The sequence below is a fragment of the Numenius arquata genome, chromosome 4 (genome assembly GCF_964106895.1).
Source record: "Numenius arquata chromosome 4, bNumArq3.hap1.1, whole genome shotgun sequence".
Classification (NCBI taxonomy): Eukaryota; Metazoa; Chordata; class Aves; order Charadriiformes; family Scolopacidae; genus Numenius; species Numenius arquata.
This window is the reverse complement of record NC_133579.1, coordinates 29309239-29327168: the sequence shown is the minus strand read 5'-3', so window position 1 is coordinate 29327168 and position 17930 is coordinate 29309239.

Genomic DNA, 17930 nt, shown 5'->3' with positions numbered 1-17930 from the left:
CCTGATTCTTTTCCTCTTGATAAGTTGCATAATTATTGTAACTTGCGAAGTGGTTGTTAAATGCTGTCATGCTTGTCCCATAGTGTTGCAGAAGAGTAAGCTGCAGGGCAGAACACTCCACAGCAAACAGCTCTGCAAGTCAGCGATTGCTGCCTGGGCTTGGTGGGAGGTTTCTTCCCCGCAGACTAGCAAGTGCCAGTTCTCTACAGGGACTTATCTTTCAGCGTACTCGGCCCTGATGATTTCTCTCATAAATCAGGTTGTAAGTCAAAATGCAGATTGTTTACCAGTTTGCTTTCTTTTTCAGAGACACAAAAAATGAGAACACTCAATGCTAAATTAATTCCGGCGGAAGTAACCACTCTGCAAGGATAGCAAGAGCTCTTTCAAAGTGTAGAAATACACATATCCAGATCTAGCAAGGTGAAATAAGGCTGCATAGTTGAAGGACTTCATTAAATGCAAGTACAATATAATAAGAACATAGAAGAACTAGATACTTGTTTTCTATTAAACATTTCTATTTTACTGAGCTGTACAAATTCTTGAAGAAATTATTCATATTGAAAAATCCATATAAATTACTAATACATTTGTTGTTACAATAAGCCTTAGTGCATATCAGTGCAGGCAATAAGCCTGTGTTTATCCTAAAATGAGCATAGATCTAACCACTATTTTCTCAGTATTTTGTACCATTTTACAATTGTGGGAAGCAACTGTAGTGATAGCGTAAGTAAATACTTCTGTTTGGTGTTGCTCCTCAGGAAAATAAAAAAAATTTTTAGCCTCTAAGGGCATGTAGATCAAGTCTCTATATTGACTTTGTGTACAAAGTTAAAACTTTTCTCCTTCGAGATTAAGGAAAGAGAAATTTATTTATTTATTTATTTACAGGACAGCACTCTCTTCATCACCTCTTCCCTCAAAAATTGAGGATGCACAGCAGCTGCATCCTGTCTCCCTGCATGTTAATAAAGAGGTGGGTTATAAAATGTAAATGACCCTATAATTTCTGTTTGCTGGTACTTAGACTAGCACAATTAGCCTCACAATAACCTTTAGTCTTAATAGCTTTCATGGAAGAAAATTAAAATATTGAGACCTCATTCACAGTTAAACTTAATTTCAAAATTTTGGAGATAAATATATTTTCAAGGGTGTGCTATTTATCATGTTTGGATTTTCAAAGACAATTAAATCCTAAAATACCTTCAAATTTTAAAAGCTATAAAATAATTTTGTATCCTACAGAGGAAAGTACAATTAAGGTGGAGATGGATTACCTGAATAGACTACAGAATTTAAAAGGTAATATTCAGCATGCATCTAGTTTCTCTAATAAAAAGCATGGCCATGCAAGCTAGGAGTCTCTTGAAACACAATTACCGTTTGTACTATCTGCAGATATATTATGCTCTTATTTCATTGCTTTATCTTTTATGATAAGTTTGTAATCAAGAAAGAAGTTATTTTAAATTCAAAAGAGGTAGATACATAAAATCCACTACAAATGAGGCTTTCAGATTTTTCAAACTGATGTGTCATCTACTGCATGTTCAAAACTTTCAAAGAAATAATTTTTGCTTGAGTGGTAATAAATTGTGGAATTGTGGATTAAACTTAAATCATTTAGTTTTGATTGTGTGTCTGTGTTCATGCAAATAGAGACCTTAAGTCATGACTTGCTGATGAATTTTTCAAACCTTTGAGTAATAGGTTTTGAAGCCTACTTGAACGTTCTCAGGAAAAGAATTAATTCATGAGAAAGGTGCTATTTTTTTTGCATTTCCAACTATTTAGAACTATGGATTCTCCTCACTCAGTCATAGCGACTACACAGCCCCTGGTGGAGTTTTTCACTGGTTCCTCTCCATGTCAAACTTGCAAATTACAGGCTTCTGGCTTCAGTGGAATGATGGAGCAGTACTTGCCAGACTGAGGAGGTGAATGTTCTGTACTGAGATTTTGGCACAGCTTTATATAAGGATTTCCTGTCACAGTAAAATAGAATCTACCATGTCAGCTTCTCAAGTCTGACTGTCCTTCGCAGGAGTGTTTTACTGTCTTCTAGGGGGGGAAAAAAAAATTGGTTAGCAGACACCTAGGATTGCTGTCCTCTAAGGAGTTTAGGGACACTCCACAGTTTACTTGAGGTTTCTTCTGGTTGTTAAAACCTTTCCCCCAGATGGCCTCCTAGAGTCATCATTTACAGCTGCACTGCTGTGAGAGCAGTCATACTACTATTACTTTAGAAGTAATAGTTGTGGGAAATGTAATTTCACCTCAGTCCTTTTTGGCTCCTGGGCCACACTGTAGAAGATGTGTGTTCTTCACCTATCGCCTCCTCCTCATCTTTTGGTTATTACCTGACCTCATTCAGCCACTCTGTGTGGCCCCTGGGCACTCCAAAGAGCTGGTTAGTCACCCTGTTGTGTAGCTCAGAAGGGTTTGGCCCCATGGGTGAGGGTCAGTCTGTGCCCTATGACCTCAGTGCCAGCTACCCTTGGGCACGTTTTATTTTTATAACTGGTGTTTTAGATGTTGAAGATTAACAGTAGGGGTTTTACGATTCAGTTTGGCATTCAGCTGCATGTTTTCCCCGCCGACCCTATCTCAACCACCACAAAATTTTCAAGAAAAAAAATGTATGGTGTGAATGCTGGTTTCATTTTCACTGGAAGAGGAGATTCTCACAGCACCTGCTTTCCTACATCCAAAATGGGAGTGTCAGTCTATTGGATTTACAGCAAAGCAGCATGCTCAGGTTCACAAACACACTCATTCTTCGTGAACCCATGGACCAATTCTGAATGCTCAATTGGGATGTTATGTTGTCATTCCAGCTTCTTGATCACTTGCCAGCAGAACTATGAAGTTCTACGTTTTTAGATCCTGGTCTTTAGTGTTCACTTGATGTGTACAGGTCTTTGCTGAGCAGAAATGTAATTTTAATAGAAATCAATACTGCTTCTGGTTATATAATTTCATTCAAAATTGAAATGTTGGGAGGCAGTTGGGAGTTAAAAGAGTTTTTAATAAGTACGTGATTAAGCTGTTTGGAAACAAGCTCATTTTTTGTTCCACAAAATATTTACATTTCCTTTCCACTTCACCTGAAAATAATCTTCTTTATAAAGAAATGTCATAAGATTCATAAACAGATTTTTGATTAACATTAATTATCAATATTTTTATGGGGTTTATTTTTAGATATTTTTAAGATGTTTATACTTTTTCAGAGGTTTCTAATCCATTTTGAGTAACTTCAGTGCCAGGGTTTTCTGCTTCTATTCTGCCTCTTTTCCTTTGCTTTGGATTACTGACACACCATTGTCTACATTTTAGATCCAGCAATGCATTATTTAGGGTGTAAAAATGTAAATTTTTCTGGACAACAATTTAATCAGATACATGAATCTTGAATTTCATATGGCATTTCTAATTCTTTTCAATATGAACAATTATGCCATTTAAATTATCAGCCATTGTTATCAAACTAGTTTGAAATATAATGTTGATTTTTAAAATTAAATCATAGAATTTCAATATTTCTTGTTGTTTTATTGAAAAGTACATGCATTATTACTTTTTTTTTAATTGTCCTTTATTTTTTCTAAGCAGCATCTGTTGTTTCTTCACTTTCCCCAAGTTAAGACCAACGTTCATGTGATTTTCTTGAAATATCTGAGGTTAACAGTAATTCTTGCTACCGAACGCAACTGATGATTTTCAGGAAGCTAGCAGGTATCTATCTGTTGGTTTGTGGTTTTACAAAGGATGGGTGATGCACACAAGCCCCTTTTGGTACTTTCAACCTGTCAGATATATGCCTCTGCAAAAAAGCAGAAAACTTTGCTAACGTTGCTCCCCTCATTTGCAAATCCTGTGCAAGAAATTATCACATTAAATAGTTGTGACAAATATTTGTCACAAGTGAAGATGTTTTATTAATAGTAAATTATGCATATTAACAATGGTGCAATGTTCAAAATACTTTAGCCAAATGTATGTGTTTTAGCCTGTAAGCACGATTTCTTTGCTTATGTTGGAATACTTGTTTAATAAGCATTTTGTGGTGAGCAAAACATTTCCAATGTAGAATCTGCTATAGCTGATTAGACATAGTCTTTTATCATCTCGTGTGGTATTTTATTTACTTGGATATTGTGAGAGTTAAAGGTATATGGTGAAAAAAAAAACCACAACAAAACACTCCAAAACCCACTAGAATTTCAGAATGGAAATAAGTAATACCCTCAAAACTCAATAGCTATTTCACAGTTAGGTTATAGTAGGAGAGAACCAGCCCAAAGCTCGCCCAGCTGAGAGCTGTGTTCACAAGCCATGAGGACATAGAGTTGAGCCTAACTTTGAAATAATAGGACAGACCGCATTCACCCACATCTCTTTATTTAGAGCAGGGAGGTTTGGCTGAATCCAGTTTCTGACTTTATTGATAAGAAGGAAAAACTGTAACCAAGTTCCAATTTGTTTGTTCCTTCTCTTTGAAAATGGGGGGAAAGCTGGTTTAGGTGTGCCTTAAACATTTTTGGTCCACTGCTGACAAGAATAGGTGGAAGGTGGTTGTTTTTCTTTTTGATTTGTGAACCATTTTAGTGCAACAGAGGTTCAGCTGGACAAAATTTTTTGGAAAAGAAGAAAGGGTCAAGGAAAACTGCTGTACTTCCTTTCACAGTTAAAGCTGGCCAAGTCATGTCTATTTGCAAAAGAATCACTCTATAAGGGGACTTCTGACTGTTAGTATCAAAGCTGATACTCTGTCTTGAGAAGCCTTGAGGTTAGCAACCCCAAATCATGCATGTACTGCTTTCTGTAAAATATAGCTAACTTACTGTTTAAAAATAAAATCGTAGCATTTTCTTTGACCTAATATTTGCCAAGAACAGCACAAAAAGAAGTAAAGACCAAAAAAAATTAATTTCTAAAAGTGAAAAGGCTCGCAGAAAACTTAGGAGAAAACAGGAGGTTTTTTGTGTGCATGTGAAATAAATTTCTCAATCAGCCAGGTAGGTCTGATTAAGTCACATCTTGTTCTTACCGCCAATAAAGAGCACATCTGAACCCAAAGCAATACTTATCCATACGTACTTTCTGTAAGAGCTTTTGCTTCTTACTGGCAGGTAAAACTTTTTTTGTTTTGTTTTCCTTCCTTTTCCATAGGAAAAGTGCTTCTAAAACAAACATGAAGTGTAGGGTAGCATGACACAAGAAACACCACTAGTGAGTTGAATGTTTGAAGCACTTGAAGCCATCAGAATACAGGCTGCCAATTCCCAGTGCTTCATGTAGATAATACAAGATTTTGTTCACTAGAATAAGTAATATACACGACTTGTAATTTTTCACTGGTGTTCCCTATCTTTCTTTAAAGAGGCAGTTTTACAAATGCTTTCCAATTGAGAATATTTCCAGAAAACTGACCTGGAGTTGAAATACATATGAGATCATCAGCAGCAAGTAATGCCTTTTAAAACTAGGTGTTTTCTATTCTCACTCCTTCAGTAACCCTACGTAGCGGTGCCGGGCTTTGCAGAGACAGAGAATGGGAGAGAGAGGGGATGTCCATGCTGCCTGTGGCCCCGTACCTTACACATACCTGGAGTCAGAGGATCACCTGTGTCCTTGGTTTAGATCAGGAGTCATAAATGTGTGTTATTAAAAACTGGCTAGCCAATTTAGCTGGGGTCTGTTAACTCAGTTTAACAAGAAGATAATGTCTCCTCGGTTTAATTTCCTGTGTTAGATCTGCATCACAGGCTGCTACTGACTTCCAAGACCAGTTAGTATGGCTTAGTGCCAATCATTAAACCAAATGTTAAACCAAAACCTGAACAATACTGAGAGAAAAAAACCCACCAACAAAACACCAAAAGATCAAAACAAAAAAAACTCTTCAAAACCTCTTTTGAGAGAATACAGATGTCAACATCTAGGTGAGCTGAGAAAGATGCACTCTTAACTGAGGCAACAGCACCCAACATGCTCGCATCACAAATTTAGGCTGTTGTAGAAAAGTTCAAAGTGCTTCCACTTCAAAAGTAGATTTTGCCAAATCAGGAAGGGGAAAATTGTCTTTCCTCTAGGTTGCCATTCCAGGACTCTGTGTAATTGAGGATTTGCAGAGGACTGTTTTCCCATCACTGTGGCAGCTGGAGTGTAACTCACTCCTCCTTCTCAGCTGGAGTTTTTCTTGCCCATCAGGAGATTTTTCCAGAAGAGTGTCTTCTGGAGCTGAATAACAACACCCAAGTAAAAACTGTGAGTTGCTTCCAATTAAAGCTACTTTTTCTGAATTTCAGAGCCTTACTGAACCTGGAATTTGGTGAATCCTGAGGCTACGCGCAGGCTTTGGTGCCTTTATGATTATATTCTCTGCAGTTTGAAAGTTTTTCATAAATGGCAAATAACCGTGAAGTTTCAAGGGTTAACACAAGCTTCTCCTGCAAGTAGAAGCAGTGCCACTGGAATTCACAATTTTTCTGAAGCTTTTGGTGTGATTTTTACTCTGTGTAAATTAAGACATCAGCTGCTCATTAATCCCCAGCTCAGGAGACTGTTCCTTAGGCACTTTGGTGTGGTTGCTTCATGCCTGCAAGATGTACAGTTTCCAGCATTAAAAATATGCTTTAAAAAGGAATATTAAATACACCTGCACGCTGGTTTCTGACCTAATAAAAATGCTACACTTGAGTGAAAAATCTTGTGTTGCCTGAATTACTGTGCAATAACTAAAGGTTTGTAAAGCACCTCTACAAAAATGTGTATTAATACACGAGAAGGAGTGGAGCCATTTGGTAGGAGGTCACCAGAAGCTGGAGCAGCCCGCAGGGGAAGGTCTGAGGTTTTGGGGGCACTGCAAAGCCTGTGCCTGCCTCTGCATCTCAGGGCTCACCCTCCCACCACATCCCCTCCCTGTGCTGGGGGGGGACACAACAAAGTCAGCAACCAAACGGCAGCCAAAATAACAAGAATGATTTGAAAGTGAGCAGTGATGTTCAGTGTAAAACTAATAATGGTTTCCCAAAAATCTTTCCTTACTGTTTTTTTGAATTTAATAGTTATAGGAAAAAAAAAACCTGTTTCTGCTCACTTTGGGTATTTGGTGACAGTAATTTCCTGTTGCATTGTTTCCATTTATTGCATTTTTCACACATCAGCAGGGAAAAAAAAAAAACAACCCTGATTTGAATAAAGCAACTATTTTTATGCAGTTTTAAGTGGCCAAATGACTGAGACCAGAAAAATGCCTTTGAATATTATTTTTAAAGCTGACTTTCTTAGTGATTGGAAGTTTGTATCCTAAGAATAAAAACAAGAAAAAAAAATATAGCACAGCAATAGATTGTAAAGGTTTGTATTCTTCCACTGGTATTATTCAGAGCCTGTATGTTATTAAACATGCAGTTTAATGTTGTGGGTTTTATCTGGTGTGCCTTTAAAAACATTTCATGACAGAGCAATGAACATGGAAAACAATTGTTATGGATGTAACAGCAACTGATTTTAAGAAGCCAAAGACCATAAAAATAAATAGAAAAATCTAACTTTAGGTGATGTTGGACTCGGTCCCAGCAGGCGAAATGTTATTGTATGGACAAATTCACTAGGGAATATAGCAGGAATTGAGGTCAAAATGTAATCACCCAGAATGTAGCTCTTCAGGGTGGATTATTTTATTCTCCCTCTGAACTGAAACATCTCTTAATGGTAATAAATCTCCTTATCCTGTGCTGGGAGTGTAGTTGCAATAATATACCAGAATAAAGATCCTTAACAGCCTGCACACTTTCTCATATGACTTTAAAATATTCTGTGTTTTCTCCCCGACATGCTGGCATAAATTTATATTCAGTTAGAGGTAAAATGACCAACTGGAAACAGTGGTAGGTGTGCTACCACTAAGTGCTAAACCAAGGGTTTGAAACCTAAGTGAAACTGTACATTTAAAAAAAAAAAAAAAAAAAAAGGAAAAAAATAGAGAGAAAGAAAAAGAAATAGCATAACACATAAAATAGCCTGATATTGTAGAAAATAAGTTCAAAGGACCACATCTATAAACACGTGTGAAAGCAGCAGCTATCTGTGCCATCATAGATTGTTTGAATTTCATTTGTTTGATCTTTATTTTTTTTCCTTTGTGCTTAGCAATGACCTATTTAAGGTGTTTTCCATTGCTGCAGTTCTAGAAACTTTTGTTGAATCTTACCTATAAATTGCAACTGAAGCACTTAACAGTCAGTCAACAGATTTTGTGCCAAATACTTTAATATTTGATCTTTTTATACTGACGTTATTACACTACCATAAGGTCAGCTTTTTTTATACCAGTGTAACATTATTAGTTACTCTCTTACAAACATGCTACATAAAGTTGACTCCCATGTGTATATTCACCTTCTTATATGTGAATGAAACCACAAGTAGTGAATAAACAAGATTTTGTGTTGGTACAAATGCACCAGTCCAAGGGTGATGGCATTACTCTAACCATGGGAGTGCAAAGGTCCAAGTTTCATGCACAGCAAGGCCCTTGATCTTTTCCATGGAAAATAAAGTGAATATATGATGATCTACTTTGGCATTCTATATTTCTCATCCTTAAAACATCCCCATTCTGCCATCTCCTACAGTCTGATAATAGTTCTTTTGGGGTTTAGTTAGAATTCTTCTGTCTTTTCCTCTGATTTTACAGGGACTAGCATGGTCTATTCTAGAATTGCAGATAATCAGATGCTGACCAGGATGAAATGGTGCACAGGCCCACCACCAACTTCTATCTCAGACAAACTCTGACTAGCTCGCCCATCTGTGAAGCCAGGCTGGCTACCTCATGGGGCAGTGAGTAGAGTTTTGTGCTTCTGTCCTCTCTTGCCATCGGTGCATGTTATTGGTACATTCAAAAGGAGTTAATTTCTTTGTACAGAAGTCCCCCCAGAGAAGAAGTAAAATCTGTGTTTTGGTGAAGTCACTGGAAATGACTTCATGATAAGTTTTGTTTTGTTTTGTTTCATTTCATTTCATTTCTCGGGTTTTTCATGGGATATATCAGTGCATCAAAGATGACAGCCTTTTTCAAATGCAGCAGAAGGTCATATTAGTGTCAGAAATGTCTGTTAGCAGAAGTAATTAACACTGTCAAAATCTTTTCAGAAAAGCAGGCTGAGAACTGTTTAAGATGCTTTTGATGCTACCCATCCTATACAAAGAATAGCTAATATCAGAATGACAGGAAATCTGTATCTTTGTTCTCAGAAGAATTTATTCACTATTTGATGAATTGTCAGCTGCCACATTCTGTATATTTATATATATATGTATGGTTTTTTAAGCAATAGAATTTCTACTTAAATGAAAGGGGGACGCATATGTATTCATCTCAGGCTTAGTAGAAAATACAGTTGATTCAGTTGTGAGAAAAAGAAAAAAAGCCCATTGAGACTGAAACATAACACTCAGGAAATATCATTTGCCATCATCTACAACAGAAACAACAAAAACCAGCACACAAAGCTCTCAATCCCAGGAATCCAAGGGTAAAACACAGCTTTCATTTTATGCTTTGAAAAATAATCAAACAAAAAATACTAATGCTATGTATCCAGGTTTCACATCGCAAAATATAATTTGTAATATATACAAACACTACTGCAAGGAAGATGATAAATGCAATTTTGACCTTGGAGATCTTAATCCAGGCTATTAGCTTGAAGAACTCGAAACCTGAAGTTGTATGGGTGACAGTCTAGTGTGTACATGAGCAGCTCTCCCCCTTAGCTCTTTAAGAATGAACTGCCTGCAAAACCAAAGTCTCTGGTTATTTCTGATCAACCTAAATTCAGCCAACCAACAGTTTACAATTATCCTAGCAAGGTTTGCTTCAGATTATCTGTTTAAATTCTTGCCTGTCTAATGCATCAGATTATTCTGGTAAGCCTTTGAGCACTCGCGCACATCATACACTCAGATCACTACTTTTTTTAAAAATCTCTTTCTTGTTAACAAAAAAGAAACAGAAATTAAATTAAAAATAGAAAGACATAATTGTAAGTAAAGAAATACTGCAATTTTTAACTTTGGATTGTTGAAAATGGGTTATATTTCAAAAAGGCAGGGTCTTCACACATGATTTCAAGTAAGAGGAATTGAATCCAACCATAAAAATAAAAGCATAGTCTTTTTAATTGATAGCAGAATCAATATGTTAGGATAGCTGTGTTAGAACAGTTGATAAGCCTTTTTTGAGCAGCTAAGCTACTTTATAGGCATTTTATCATTCCTGTAGATCACACACATAATTAAAAAAAAAATCTGTCAGAGACCAGTGCCTCTTGTTATGAACACATAATGAAACAAAAGACTTATGCAGTCACAATAACTAAATTAAAAAAATAAATCCTCATAAAATAACTTGTGATGATACTTTAATGGGTGCTCTGAAGCCCTATAGATGTAATTAAAATTTCAGGTTCTTAGAAAACCATGGACATGGTTGCAGGCTAAATTTTGGAAAATAAAGAAAAATCTCTGATATTCCTTCTCAAACTGAAGAGACTAATTGAGAATATGACTCACCACTGCTTTATGTCAGTATAAGTATCATTGATTTTCTTGGAATTACATTAGCATAAAACAGACGTAGTGTGTTGTAGTGAATCAGGCAGGAGTTTATGGTACAATTATGCTATTTCTACTAAAACAAATGATTGCAGCAGATATTCCTTCTTTCCATTAATTTACAATTGGCTGTGATACCTTTATTGAAAAAGCTTTGCTCTTCTTTTTGCCTTTGCCTAAACAAATGAACTTCTGTAAAGTAATGGTGTGTTCAAGAAACATCTGTTCTAGATTTTAGTACAAAAAGAATTTTTACCTGAGAAATCGCTATGTATCAGTATATGGGGGTGTAGAGTTAAAAAAAAAAAAAAAAAACAACCAAAAACCCCAAACCTCCAAAACCAACAAATTACCTTCATTCATTACAATAGAAAATAATCTTTTTTTTTTTTTTCTTTAGGTTTTGTTGATTCTTTAATTTCATTACATATGTAAAGATTTAGTAGGAGGTAACTGTTTTTACATAGTTTCTTTGTCCTTCTTAATCCCCCTTTCCAAGGTCATAGAGTGAGGAGAGCTTAATCCATTATTGATTCAAAAGTTTACTAGTAAATATTTTTTTGTTTTCCATTTTGAAAATCTTTAAGCAGTGTACTTCAGTTTGTTCTGAAGTATGCTCCTTCTGAGGGGCAGTTTGAATGGTTGGGTTGGTATCTCTTAGAACATTTAAAAATGTCAAAGATCAAAAAGAGGAGAAGGAAAGAAGTGACCATGTTTTTGTGCCTAGGTAGTTATCTGGAAATCTGAATACAAACCTTTCTGTGTAAAGGACCACTAAGTCAGCAGGATCTTTGAGTAGGAACTACTGCTGCTTTCCCTGATGCCACCATACCAAGGTATGACCTGGATGTCCTTGGCTGCATTTCTTCAGAACACAGGTAATTAACCAGAGCAAGGTATCTCTTTAAAAAGACAGATCTCAAATCTGATAGGTGTAGCAGACTAAATAAGACAGTTTGAAAATAAGTTTTCCCCTGAACCCTACAGCCTCATGGGAGCAGGTCTCTCTCCCAGTTCTGCTGCTAATCCTCTCCACACCATCTGGGTGAGCAGCCCCCTGCAGCCACCTCTGTGCCTGTAAAGGCAGCCTGACACTGACCCCATGAGTCTTGTATGCTTTGGGATCCCATCTCATCTTCTCCCAACTACCCCAGCCAGTGCCTACATGGCGAGCACATGGCTTCCTGCCCCATCCCCATCTCAGTGCTTGACTGTATCCAGCTCATCTCAGCAGTGGGCAGGGGAGAGGCTGGTCTCCACTGGGGCAGCCAGCCCAGCACCACCAGCAGCTTCCATCTCTGTTGCCCAATGGCACATTCCCCCACTGCCTTTTTTTTTTTTTTTTTAATAAATAGAAAAACCAATATGCAGAGCTCATCAAACCACAAATAGCTAACAAAGCACTAATCTGATTTTCTGTTTATGTGCATCATCACTACTAACTTGAAGATATTTGGGTTTGGCATTTGTTGTTTGGGGTGGTTTCCTTTGGTTTTGGTTTTCTCTGGGTTTTTTGTGTGTAGGAGGGAGATTTTAGGTACCATTGACTACTTGAGTGGATCTTGTAGGAAAGAGATGTGCATTATCAGAAAATGATTAACTGTCACTTTGCTGTTTACCAAGCTTTTTCCCAATAAAGGGGCACAAAAAGTGCTAAAGAAAAAGAAGATGCATGAGATAACTTTCTCTGCTAGAAAGGTAGACTGTGTCAGGTCCTGGATGCATCAACAAAAACGGTTAAAGAAGCCATAGACGAAAGATGCATTGTTTGCTCTCTTTAGCTTTCTTCCTGGATTTTGAAGGTCATTTTAAAACTCATAAGCCTCTTTGCCATATAAAAGTTACAGATCTTTCTTGGAGACACGTCTGAGCTGACAACATCTTATAATTAAGGATAACCTCAACCTTAAGTGAACCGCCTCTGCAGGAAGTTTTCACATCCATGCTGTATTTGAGGGTATTGTTTAGAAAACAGCTCTGTAAGCCTCTGACAGCAAAAGAAAAAGTCCACATTCATTTCCTTAAACTGACTTTTAACAGGTTTTTTTTTAGGAACCTGATGGACATAAAAAGTAGAGTTGAACCAGGAAAAGGATAATTCAGAAAAAATGACAGGTGTATGAGAATGGCTGTCCTCTGAAACAGAAAGGTCCATTTCCCATCCCAATAATGGATTTGTGTAAGAACCTTGAAGCCTTTCTGCTTTCATTTTTCTTTCATTAAAATGAAACTTTCAGGTTTCTGCAAATAATATCACTTTTTGGAAGTTAATAAAATTAGAGACTTCAACAGGAAGACAAGAACTAAACTGAAAGAAGTAAGCATAGTCAACTGAACAGTATTAGTACATGAAATTCTTTGAGACTCAAATGTAATTTGCTACTTTCCTTTGTGAATTAGTTTCTTTCATGTCTTTCAAATGCTGTCTTCCATGTTATTACTGGATAAAAATGCATAGCGTAATTATCAACAAAATGTGAACAGAAATCCAGTACTATATTCCTGTTATAAAAGTAGAAGAATTTATAACATGTTTTTAAGGACATTTTTGGTACCTTATTGACCTAATCAGTGGCAGACATTTACAATCAAGATCACAGAACAGAATAGGTTGAGATACAAGAAAAAAGCAAGGCGATAGCTTTTATCATTAAGCAATGATGTAAATAAAAACATAAACAAAATAAATTAACTGGATATTTTCTTGGGATTATTTGTTGAGGTTTTCTCTCTCTTTGTTTAGGTAGATTAACTTGGCTTTTTTCATTGTCTTCATAATTATCTTCAGTTCACTTTTTTATTGTATTTTCCACTTTTGTGTTATTCAAATGGACAGAGTACTTTGATTGGCTGCTTTAAGGGTTTCCCCCTCACATGCAGGCCCACAAACGTCACTGAAGTTCAGCAAGTTGTCACAGGGTGATTCTCATGCTATGAATCTGTCAAAGGAATGTTACTTACACAGTGAACTTAAAAGATACCACAAATCTTATCTCCTACCAACACACCTTTCGCCTAAGAGTCGGCAGCAATAGTGCTTTATGGTGTTCGAAGTTTTTTCAGCAGTGATGTTTCTTCCACTTTCTTAATCAGATCTTTATACCATTAGTACATCTCACCATTAGCATATTCTGTCACTAAACATAGCTTTTCCATGTTCAGATGGTATCCATTACTCATGAGTAATTTCGCTGAAAAAAGCTGTGAAAATACCCTTCCTGAATCTCAAACACTTAGTGTTACCTCGCCTTCATACTACAACAGTTCTTTAGCTTCCTGACCCATTTAGGCGTTGGGTGTTATGTTAGGATGAGTATGCAGTTAGTGGGCCAGTTCCAAAAATGAAAATAATTTTCCAGTTCCAGAAATGTAGAAACTTATTCCTTTATCTAAAGATTCCTGAATACATATCCTCTTGCAAAGACATTTTTTTTTTGGGGGGTCAAGCATTTCATTATAGAACCGTAATTTATGTAACGTAACCTCTTAGAGGCAAGTATGTTTAACAATTAAAAATTATCAAGGACTTGAGTATGTAGATTATATTTTCTTTACTCTTCTACATTTGGGAAAGCCTTTTAGAATAATTTTTTTTTTCTTCTCTGAATCATCTTTCCCGCTATATCCCCAAAATATGATTGTATTTAATTCATGATTTTATTCTTTCTCCTTGAAGGAATATCTGGCTTTAACTTAACTTTTCCTCTGAGATTTATGAATACATGCTGAAGAATCCTATCCATTATGTTACTAAATCAGGCATGCCTATAGATTAATCCAATTTGGGGTGTGTGTGTGTGTGTGTGTGTGTTATTTGTTCAATTAGATTAGATGCAGAATAGGAAAAAGCAAACAGAATTATTGTGCCTTTATCTGACTGTACCGCTCAGGCATCCTGCTTAAAGAAACACAGAATGGTGAATGGAAAAAGAGGTATTTTCCTTGAGGGCAGCACACTGGCAGCGTGGAGGGGACCCTCATCCACAAAGAAATAAGGAGTTATATCACTTGTTACTGAACTATTTTGGGTTGGTTAACTTGGCTTCTACAGGGTTAGAGCTAATCTTCATGGAAACTCACACCAAGTGCAAAATAGCTAAAACTTCCCTTCTTCCAGCCCAATTGCTTCATTATCTTCACTGGACATTCACTGAAACTAAAGAACCTTTTTACCTTGATCATTTTCCAATTGGTCATGTTTGTAGGTAAAGAAGTGGTACCTGGAGTGGTCTTTTTAGCTGCTTCATTGCACTGCCACAGTCAAGGCCTTTTTATTCTGGTGGTAGCAGCAGCCTGCACATATATTTTTCTCTCTTTCTGCACTATTGCTACAGGCCTATCTGTTAAATCTTAAATACTAATGAATCATTAAAAAAAGTATTAACATACTGTGCTGGCCCTATATGTATGCCTTATTCTTCACAGTTTTATAGCAAATTCCATTAAAAAACCTCATTAGAGAGATTATTGAAACATGCTTTGAAACAGCAGCATTCATTACATATTATGTATATATTGAAGTTTGGGAAATTAATGCACCAGGAAATGAAATGGCTCACCCGGGGTCACTGAAGATGTATGTTCAAGCCATGATTAAAATCCAAGCTGTAGATCTCCATTATGTTTACTGCACAATCTTTTTTGCTCTTTTTTTCTAGTTTTTTTCTTTTAAACCACATCCTACACTTGTACTTTCAGCCGGAAAACTCCGCTATGCTGCTTTTGTTGCCAAACTGTAATTGGCATTTAGCCAACAAATAGTTAAATACAGCTTGTTTGTCTTTGTGAGCCTTCCCTTCCTTTGCTTTGGGGGTTCAGAGGATGGTGAGAAAGTACTGTCAAAAAAGAGCCAGGCTGTGGGGAACTGTGGGCAGAGAACCAGAGAGGCAGAACTGCTCAAGTTCCATGAAATGTGCTGCTGCTGTGAGTCTCTTATCCACAGATGACCAGAGATATGTAGATTTTCCAGCCTTTCAGTGGTGGGGAGGCAGGGAGAAACAGAGGTTAGAGGTCAGGGACGTATGAGGAGAGGCTGGAAGGGAGGGGGCTGGACGATGGACATTCCCTACACTGCCTGCTCTGATGAGTCCACTGCCCGGGAGGGCAGAGTGGAGATGGTGTGTATTTCTCTTTCTATAGGTTACATCTTCTGTAAAAATACGATACTTTAAGTGTGTGTCTGCTCCCAAATTATACTAGTAGAGCCAACTTCCACAGTGCCTACTGCTTTCTGATTTGTGACTTGCAGGTGTGTTGCCCAGATGTCTAGAGGGCACTTATACTGGTGTCTGGAGGGTACTTGTATTGCAGGCTTTAGAGGGAGACCTCATAATGCTCTGGTTACAGGTTCCTTTTTTAGCAGGTATGACAAGAGACCCTGTTCTTGTGACTAGCTGACCAAGAATGTCTGACATTTGTATTAACTGTATATCATCGATATGATATTGATATTAACTGTATATTATATCATCGATTATATCATCGATCAATGATAGTCATCATGTGGAGTTGGATATTAATTTCTTAACTTCTGTTTTTCTTTCAATGCCAGATGGAGAAAAACGAGCATCAAATTCAGAGCAATAAAACTGTAATTTATATTTACAAATGGATGAGTAAAGAATAATTTTAATTTAGTGGAATTTGTCTTCATTTTGGAGACTTCCTGAGTACTTTATCTTAACTTTAAATAAAGAAAACAGATGTGTAAAAAAAATTAATTTGTAGTCGTAATAGTAAAAAAAAATAGCATATGTTTATCTTTTTCATTCCACTTTAGATTTTGTGGAACACCACTCATCTGTAAACTACTATATACATACGTAGTATGACATAAAAAATAGTATTTCAGGCTAGAGAGTTACTTTGTCTTTTTGCCTCATTTGTAACTGCAATTTGAGAACAGCTAGCCACTGCGGCTCAAGATTTAAATGTAGGAACCATATAGAACCTGGGTAGCTGGTTTAAAGACCCCTATGCCCCACAGCATGCAGGAACTGGACCTCTTCAACTCGCAAGATCCCTTTTTTTTTCCAAAACAAAATCTGCAGTTTAGTCTCTGAAGCTTCCCGTTTCCTGCTTTTCTTATCAGCAATACTTCTGTTTCCTGAGACAAGCTTAATGCAAGTTAATCTTTTGATCTGTTTGAAAAGATAGCTTTGTAATGCAAATAAAACAAGACTCAATCTTCAACTCAATTCTCTTCTATTTAGATTTTTACACTCAGCATTAGATGGACTACTGACTATCTAGGTGTACTTTGAGAATCCAGACAAGGTAGAGTAGAAATAAATGCAACCATAACAATGGAGAATTACAGATATAACTAGGAAATGGCAAAATGGAATCACTGAAAACATTCAAAATGTTGTCTAGTCCTAAAACATGCCTAGTATAATACAGAGAAATATATACAGATTTCAGTTTATGCACAAGTTGTTGCACTGTGGGAGAAGTCTTAAACAGATCTAATGCTAAATTCTGCTCAAGCTTGTGCAGGCTATTACTCACCTAAAATATAATCTCTGTTGTCAGCTTTAGTTTGAATTACATTTGTTTACTCATTTGAGAATTTTAGCCAGTCGATTCAAGCTTAGTTTTGACTTCAAGTCAATCATGTTGTTCCAATTCTAAGCAGCTCTATAAAACTATAGCCTGCTGAGGTGCAAAAATGCTTGCAGTTGTCCTGGGAAAAATCCATAAAAAATGTAAGAGTGTGGCTTGTTTTGACAAATTTCAACATGAGTCACAAATACTCAAGATTCTTACACCTTTGAACAAGAATTTTTGAGCTGCATAATTTTGATCCCAGAATACTAGCTCATGACGTTAACACAAATAAATTCTCAGGCCTCAAGACATTGCTTTCTATAACTAGTCACAGAATTATGACCTCTAATATATCGGAACTGTCTTGCCTTCTCTTTACATTTTATACTCCCTGAATAATAGGTTAATGTTGAACTGTTGTGTCAGAAAAATGGAAAAATTCTGTTGATTTTGGATACATGGCATGGAAGACTTCTGTTTGCTTCTGCTGCTGAAACCTAAAGATCCCTGCTTCATCAGTTATCATAGTATTTGTGCATATTGCTAGAGATTGATTAGTAATGCAAACTACTCTGAGGTAGATTTTGATAGGAATTAAGTCCCTCTCTGATGCAACTGCACTGAGACCTCAAACTTCATGCTTCTTAGAATGTGAAAGTAAAAAGCTCATTATGTTTTTCATATTTCAAAAATAAAAGCATCCTGTGAGAAGGGCACATGGTGCGCAGAGAATGAATAAAACC